The sequence below is a fragment of the Macrotis lagotis genome, chromosome 1, assembly GCF_037893015.1.
Source record: "Macrotis lagotis isolate mMagLag1 chromosome 1, bilby.v1.9.chrom.fasta, whole genome shotgun sequence".
Taxonomy (NCBI): domain Eukaryota; kingdom Metazoa; phylum Chordata; class Mammalia; order Peramelemorphia; family Peramelidae; genus Macrotis; species Macrotis lagotis.
Genome location: NC_133658.1, coordinates 617,385,257 through 617,394,064, shown reverse-complemented (window position 1 = coordinate 617,394,064; position 8,808 = coordinate 617,385,257). Strand labels below are relative to the sequence as shown.

The 8,808-nt window shown below is 35.8% G+C and overlaps 1 pseudogene; it reads left to right on the top strand.

The window, feature by feature from the left end:
• The first annotated feature begins 4,386 nt into the window (after positions 1-4,386).
• Positions 4,387-5,191, top strand: LOC141522009 (small ribosomal subunit protein uS11m pseudogene; annotated as a pseudogene).
• The last annotated feature ends 3,617 nt before the right edge of the window (positions 5,192-8,808 follow it).

The following is an 8,808-nucleotide window of genomic DNA, read 5'->3' as shown; positions in this document are numbered from 1 at the left end:
ATATGTTACTGTCATAAAATCCCTAGAATGTAATTGCTTCTATTATTATTATTTTGTAGACAAATCCAGAATGACCTATTAAGTAAACTACTGAGGTCACATTTGAATTTAGGTCTTCTTGGCTTCTGGTCTATAGTTTACCCATTTATCTACTTAGTTGCCTCATTTTATTTGTGATTTTAGTTATGTGATTTTCTCTCTTCCATTTTTTTTGGAAGTTCATTGTGAAAAGGATGAGTCTCTGAATTATAAGTTCCTCTAGATAATCATAGGCTCTTAGAGGAAATCTAGGCAATGTAAAAGCAAAATATATCAAATATGTTGATTTAAAAGTGCCTCAAGTTGCATTGAGTTATCCTTATAGTCAAAGGCACCTCATCTGTGGACTTGTTTAAGGCATGCCATTGTGGGCTTTTCCAAGTTTCCAGTTTAACTATGGGGTTTAATAAGAAAACTTTTAGGGGCCTTAGCTAGAATATGATTTTATGTCTATCTCATATGTGTACATTATTTAAAATTTTTCATCATAATTTCTGCTTCTAACCATAAAACCCTTTGAGACTTGGCTAAATTATAGAGCTTCTCAGTACCTTTGCATTCCTATCTTTAAAGCAAATATAATAAATGTTACTTTACTAAGTAAACACAAAGGTAAAGCAAGAGAATTGTTGTGAAAATGCTGTTTTTTTAAAAAAAAGAGTAAAAGCTCTACATTTTCAATATTGTCATTAGTTACCAACTGTGTTTCTAAATCCCATTTCACTAAAAGCATGAAATGTATATCTGAAAGTGGTCAAGGCTTAATTGTTTATTATCTAATGAAATTGCAAAATTTGCTTGATTCATCAGTTTCAACATAGGCTACCTAAAAGTATCACAACAGCATACATTCTATGATTAGATATACAATACATCCTTTCCTCTCACAGGAACAGGAGAATGAAAATAAACATAATCAGAAATCACTGAGACACTTATACTGCCAACAAACCTTGTTGTACTTTGAATACAGACAGGTTTTTATTGTGGAGAATCATAGGCTCTTAGACTTATGCCCTGAAGTGATATTAAAGTCAGTCTTGACCAGCTCTCTGTGATTTAATACCTATGTTTACTACTTTTTTTGGTTTATTTATTTTATATTATTACAATAATCTTGTAGTGAGAGTAAACATAATCCTGACTCCCCCCCCCCCAAAAAAAAAGATAGAGAAATCTCAAGACTAGTGAGGAAGGGGAAAAAAGTGTATTTCAGTCTGTTTAGATTCCAACATCTCTGTTTCTGGGATGAGTTGCCTTATTTATCATAAGTCCACTAGAGAAGTTGCTTCAATATCCTTTCCTACAAACACTATTATTAGCTGTATTTCTCTCCACTCTATTCCTCCCCACTCTCATTTATTCTATTCTCTCTCTCCTTTCAACCTGTTTCTGCTAATAAATATGTTGTATCTTACTACCCTGTCCCAGGATTTTCCCTCTCTTCTATTATGTACCCCCCCATCCTCATCCCCACCTTATCCAATCCCTTTCCTATCATTTTTCCCCAGGATAAGATAGATTTCTATATACTATTAAGTATGCATGATATTTCCTCTCTGAGCCATTTCTGATGAGAATGAAGGCTCACTCATTCACCCCATCTTCCCCCCTTCTCCATTACAAAATCTTTTTCTTGATTATTTTATGTGAAATATCTTAGCTCATTTTTCCTCTCCTTTCTCTTCCTCCCAGTACCCATTGACTCCATCTTTATACCATGTTATACTATTATAAACTCCCTCCTTTACCTTGTCTACATAAGTTCCTTCTAACTGCTTTTATAAAGGAGAAGGTTCATATGAGTTATCAGTATCTTCTTCCCATGCAGGAATACAAAAAAGTTCAACATCTTTAAGTTTCTCATAATTAGTCCTTCTTGTTCACCCCTCTATGCTTCACCTGAGTCCTGTACTGGGAGATCAAACTTTCTATTCAGCTCTGGTCATTACAATAAGAAAGTTTTAAAGTCCCCTGTTTCATTGAAAGTCCATCTTTTCCCCTGAAAAAGGATGTTCAGTTTTGCTGGGTAGTTGATTCTCAGTTGTAAACCAAACTCTTTTGCCTCCAGAACATCAAATTCCAAGCCCTACGAGCCCTTAATGTAGACATTGCCAAATACTGTATAATCCTGACTATAGAGCCATAGTAGTTGAATTGTTTGTTTTGGGAAGCTTTTATTATTTTTCTCTTTGTCTCAGGAGCTTTGAATTTGGTTATAATATTCCTGGGAGTTATTCTTTTGGGATCTCTTTCAGATTGTGATCAGTAAACTCCCTCAATTTCTATTTTACCATCTTCTAGGATCTCAGAGAAAGTTTGCTATATTATTTCTTGAAAAATGAAGTCTAGGCTCTTTTCCTGGTTGTGACTTTCAGGTAGCCCAATAATTTTTAAATTATTTCTCCTGGATCTGTTTTCAAGGTCAGTTGCTTTTCCAATGAGATATTTCTCATTTTCTTCCAAGTTTTGACTCTTGTATTGTTTTATTGTTTCTTGATTTCTTACAAAGTTCCTTTAGGTCCATTCTTCATTTGAAGGAGTTATTTTTTTCAGAGAATTTTTTTTATCTCCTTTTCTAGCTGGCCAATTCTGCTTTTTAAAGACATTCTTCTCCTCATTTGGGCTGCTTTATTTCTTTCATCAACTGCTGACTTGGTTTTCATGATTTTTCTGCATTGCTCTCATTTCTCCTCCCAATTTTTCCTCTACCTCCCTTAATTATTTTTCAAAGTCTTTTTTTTTTGAGCTCTTCTATTGTCTGAGCCCATTTTCTATTTCTCTTCAAGACTTGGATATAGAAACTTTGACTTTGTCATCTTCTGAATGTGTATTTTGATCCTCCATGGGAACAAAGTAATTTTCTATAGTCAGATTCTTCTTTTTCTATGTTTGCTCAATTCCTCAGCCTATGACAAAGTGCCACACTTCCAAGGTTTGGGGGGTTTTGGGACATCCCCACAGGGACCTTAATTCCTCCAGGGTCTTATGAGAGGCTCTGACTGCTCTCTTGCATATGCTCTGGTATGTGGGTGACCATAGGCCTCCCCTCTGCTTTGGAGCTGTGTGGAGGGTTCCTACTTGACTATGGCAGTTTGTAATCCAGACTGTAACTTGGATCTGAGTGTGCGGAAACAGCAGAGTTCTGTACCAGGGAGAGCAGAGATACCTTTGCAGTCTTCATGGACCCATTTGCCATCTGTGGGCTGGGCCCTCTGGAAGTGCTGGGTGCTCCACTGATTCCTGAAAGTTCTCACCACAAGGCTGCTCTGTTGCCCATGACCCATGCTCGCTCTGGTACAGCAGAGTTCTCTCAAAGACCTTTCAAACTGTCCCTGGTGATCCCTGGGCCAAGAGGTCCAGAAACTACTCCCCCCTGTCATAGACCCAGGTGACCCCAGATACCCAAGCATCCCACAGGCTGTTCCTGGAAGACTGGAACTGGCTTGCTCCAGCTGTACTGCAGCTGCACTGCTGCTCTTTCCAACCTCCAGTCCTGGTAAAACAGACCTTTTCTATGAAACTTCTAAGCTGTCTTGGACTGGGAAATTGTATCACTCAATCTTTCTGTGGGTTCTGCTCCTATAAATTTTGACTACAGCCATAATTTGACAGGTTTTGTAGTTTTGGGGGGAACAAGTTACATGCAATTCCTGCCTTCTTCTTCTGTGTATACTGTTTTTTTAAAAAATTATTTTCCCCTAATTGCAAGTAAAAACAATTTTAACTTTTTTTTTTCAAATTTTGAGTTTACAAATTCTATCCCTCCCTCCCTTCTTTAACTTATCCCTTCATTTAGAAGGCAAGCAATTTGACTTAGTTTATACATTTGCAATCATGGCTAGCAATTCCATGTAAGTCAAACTGTGGAAGAAAACATATACAAAATAATTCAAGAAAAATAAAGATACGTTTGACTTCTATTCAAGCCTCATGATTTCTTTCTCTGGAGATGGATTGTGATTTTATAAGTTCTTCAGAATTATCTTGTATTACTTGTTTTGCTCTGAGAGGAACTAAGTCATTCACAACTGATCATCTTGCAATATTATTATTTTTTACTGCCTACAATATTCTCCTGGTTCTGTACATTTCACTTTTTATCAGTTCTAGGTCTAGGTTTTTCCGAGAGTACCACACTTGACCTTTTTGAAGGCCAACAGTATTCCCTTACTTTAATATACACTTGTTCAGCCATTCTCCATTTGAAAGACATGCCCTCAATTTTCATAACTTTGTCACTGATAAAAGAGCTGCTATGAATCTATTTATACATCTAAGTCCTGTTACTTTTTATGATGCACACCTAGTAGTAGTATTGCTTCAAAAAAAGATATGCAAGGGGCCATGCAAGCCCTGCCCACGGCGGTGGGGCGCCTGTTCCCCCCGCGGGCCTGGGCCCAGGCTCTGGGGGCCAGGGACGGTGCCCCGGGGGCTGCTCTCCTCGCAGGCGCACAGAGTCTCCGGGGGGCAGTGGAGAAGACCAAGGAGGAGACAGAGGCAGAGCCGTTCGAGGCCCACAGATCCAGCAGGTCCAGCATTTTTCCTCCAGTTCCAGGCCAGGAGAGCTCCTTGACATGGGGAGGCAGGAAATATGAAGACATCCCAATTGCTCACATTAAAGCAACATATAACAACACACACATCCAGGTACTCTCTTCCAAGAATGAGTCACTTGCCCGAACTTCTTGTGGCACCGAAGGATTCAAAAATGCAAAAAAGGCCACAGGAATTGCAGCACAAACTGCAGCCATTGCTGCAGCAGCGAAAGCCACTGCAAAGGGAGTGATCCATGTCAGAGTGATGGTCAAAGGCCTGGGACCAGGGTGCCTATCTGCCATCAAGGGGTTGACCATGGGAGGACTGGAGGTGATCTCCATCACAGATAATACCCCCATCCCACACAATGGCTGCCGCCAAAAAAAAAGTCCGGAGGCTGTGAAGAAAAGAGTTGGCTTTCTTGAAATCTACTTCTTTACAGCTTTCACCTTTAGATTGACTTCTGAACGATGCATAGCTTTTCCCCATGGGACAGAACTCTCAAAATATAAGTCAGACTTGACTGATAGCAAAAATGAGAAGATTTCCTCCTATGTATTGTGATATATACAAGCACATATTTTGAATGCATGCAGTGCTTATCACTGTGAAGCAGTGCCTGTTTTGGACAGGAGAGGGTGCCACAGGTACACTTCTGGCAAGTGTTGTCAGCTTGTCTTTCTACAGCTCTGACAAATAAAATCTATCTCACTAAAAAAATAAAAAGATATGCATGGATTTATAGCCCTTTACTCATAGTTCTACATAGTTTTCCAGAATGGGTGAATTAGAATACAACTTTACTAACAGTGTATTAATACCTATTTGTCACTGCCATTTTCCAGTATAATAGCTAAGCTGATGTGTGAGGTGGTACTCAGAGTTGTTTTAATTTAAACTACTCTGATCAATATTAATTTAGAATATTTTTCCCATATATCTATAGATAACTGACTACATCATCTGAAAAATTCCTATTCATGCCCTGATGATTTAAAAATTGAGGAATGGCCTATATTCTTTAAATCTGATTCAATTCTCTATTTATTTGAGAAATGAGACCTTTACTAGAGGAAATTACTGTAATCTTTCTTCACAGTAATGCTTACTATATAATTTCCTCCATTCTGTTTTCCCCGTATATCATTTACACACACCCTCTTTCTCTATTTCCTTTCACCCTGTTAATTCTCAACAGTGTTTGGCTTCTGACTTTTATATTTCCCTGTACTACCTTCTTTCTATCTGTTATCCCTTATTTTATTCCCCCCCCTCCCCATTTTTCTGTATGGTAAGAGATTTCTACACACAATTTCTTTCTTTTTTTTTTTTTGCTCTACCCTCATTGAGCCAATTCTGATGAGAGTACTTTTGTCCTGCGCTCCTCCCCCTACTTCTCTCATCTACTCCTAAACTGAAAAATATCTTTTTTTTGCTTCTCTTTTATGTCAGATAATTTATTCAATACTATTTCTCTCTTTACCCTTCTCCCAGTACTTTCTTCTTTCTCACCTCTTAATTTTATTTCTTTGCATAATTCTTCTATCATATTTAACTCACATCTTTTCCCTCTTTCTAGCTATGCTTCTTATAATTGTGCAAATACAGAGGAAATTTTAGCAGTTACAAGTATCATTTTCTTATGTAGGAATGTAAACAATTTAACCTAATTGAATGCTTTTTGATTTCTCTTTCTTATTTACCTTTTATTAAGCTACTTTTGAGTCTTATATACGAATGTCAAATTTCTCTTCTACTCTGGTCTTTTCATCTGTAATACTTGACATTTCTTTATTCAATTGAATGTCCATTTTTTCCCCTGAAAATTATACTCCTTTTTTCTGGGTGAGTGATTCTTGGTTGCAGTCTTAGCTATTTTGTTTCCACAATATTGTATTTCAATTTCTCTTATCCTTTAATGTAGAAACTGCCAAATTTTGTATTATTCTGACTGTGGTTCCACAATATTTTAATTGTTCTTTCTGACTGATTGCAATATTCCTCTTTGGTCTGGGAGCTCTGGAATTTGGCTATAATATTTCTGGGAGTTTTTGTTTCAAGATCTTTTATAGGAAGTGATTGGTATATACTTTCAATTTTATTTTAGCCTATGGTTCCAGAATATCAGAGAAATTTTCATTAATAATTTCTTGAAAGATGCTCTCTTAGTTCTTTTTTTTTAATCATGGCTTTCAGGTACCTGAATAATCCCCCCCCGCCATTCTTATCTTTCTATGACATTTTTACATGTAATTTTAATTACATCATTGTCTGAGAAGTGTGCATCATTTCTACTTTTCTGAATTATATTATAAAACTTTTGTGCCTTGGTACATGATTAGTTTTGATATAGGTTCTATGTACTTTCAAGAAAAAACACATTTTCTTTTCTATTCCCATTAAGTTTCCTCCATGGGTCTATAATATCTATGTTTTCTCAGATTTCATTCACCTTCTTAACTTCCATGTTTATTTTGTTGTTATATTTATCTAATTCTGACAGAGGGAAATTGAGGTTTCCCATTATTAAAGTTTTGCTTTCTATGTCTCCTTGTAATTCACTCAGCTTTTCCTCTAGGAATTTGGATGCTATACCACTAGGTATATACATGTTTAGTAATGATATAGCTTCATTACTAATGGTGCCTTTTGAATAGATGTAATTTCCTTTCTTATCCCTTTTAATGAGGTTGATTTTTATTTTTGCTGTATCTAAGATTAGAATCACTACCCCTGCTTTTTTACTTCAGCTGAGGCACAATATATCTTGCCTTAGTCTTTTACTTTTACACTGTGTGTATCTCTCTGCTTCAATAGCATTTCTTCTAAACAACATATTTTCCCCCAATTTTTAAAGTTTTAAAATTTTAATTTATTTAATTTTTGATTTTTACTATTATATGCAAAACAATTTAAATCTTCATTTTTAAAACTTTGAATTCCAACTTATCTACATTCCTCCCTCCCAGTCACCCTCATAGAAAAGGTAAGCAATTCAATATTGGTTATAGTCATGCAAAAATTTTCCTTTTTAGTTATGTTGTGAAGGAAAATACAGACAAAATAATAACAATAAAAAGTCTCAAAAAGAGTAGAGTAAAAAACATATACCTCAATCTATATTGACACCACCAGTCTTTTCTCTGGGAATGGATAATATTTTTTCATCATAAATTTTTCAGAATTGTCTTGTATCATATATTGTTGAGAATAGATAAGTCATTCATAGTTGATCATATTATAATATTTCTATTGTTTTGTGCATAATGCACTTCCTTTTTTTATTAGCTCATGTAAGTCTTTCTAGGATTTTCTGACAGCATCCTGTTCATCATTTCTTATAACAAAGTAGTATTCCATCACGATCACATACCACAATTTGTTCAACTATTCCTCTATTTATGAACATTCCCTCAAATTCTAATTTTTGCCACCAGAAAAGAACTGCTGTAAGCATTTTGCACATGGAAGTCCTTTTCCTTTTTTATTTTTTATCTATTTTTTGGGATAGAGATAGCAATAGCTAGGTCAAAGAGTAGGCATGGCTTTATAGCATTTTGGGCATTGCTCCTAATTGTTCTACAAAATGTTTGAATCAGTTCACAATTCCATCAACTATACACTAGTGTCTCATTTTTTTCCACATCCCCTCTACCAATCTTTATTTTATTCTTCTGTCCCATTAAGTCAATTTATTAAGTAAGAAGTGCTTAGAATTGTTTGAAACTGCATTGACTTAACACATTTTTATACAACTATAGATAACTTTAATTACTTTATATAGTATAGTATAAGAAGTATAGTACATAAATGGAATCACTTGAAGTACCTCTCCTTATGAAGTACTGAAAGTACCTCTGAAGGTACATATGAAAGCTCATCATATCATTTGATCATTTACCAATTGAGGAATGGCTCTTATTTTTAAAAATTTGACTTAAAAATTTTGACTATATTTTGAGAAATAAAATCTTTATCAGAGAACTTTGCTTCATTTTGATAACTGTATTTCCATACATCTTATTCCCCCAAATTATTCTATTCCATCTTTCAATTCACCTGACCCTCTGCAAACATGTTTTCCTTCTGACTACTCCCTTTCCTAATCTACCTTCCATTCTACGGTATAGTCATACTCCCTCTTACCTGCTTCCTTCCCACTGCTACTTTCCTATAGAATAAGTTACATTTCTATAACCAATTGAGGGTGTATGTTTTCCCCTCTTTGAG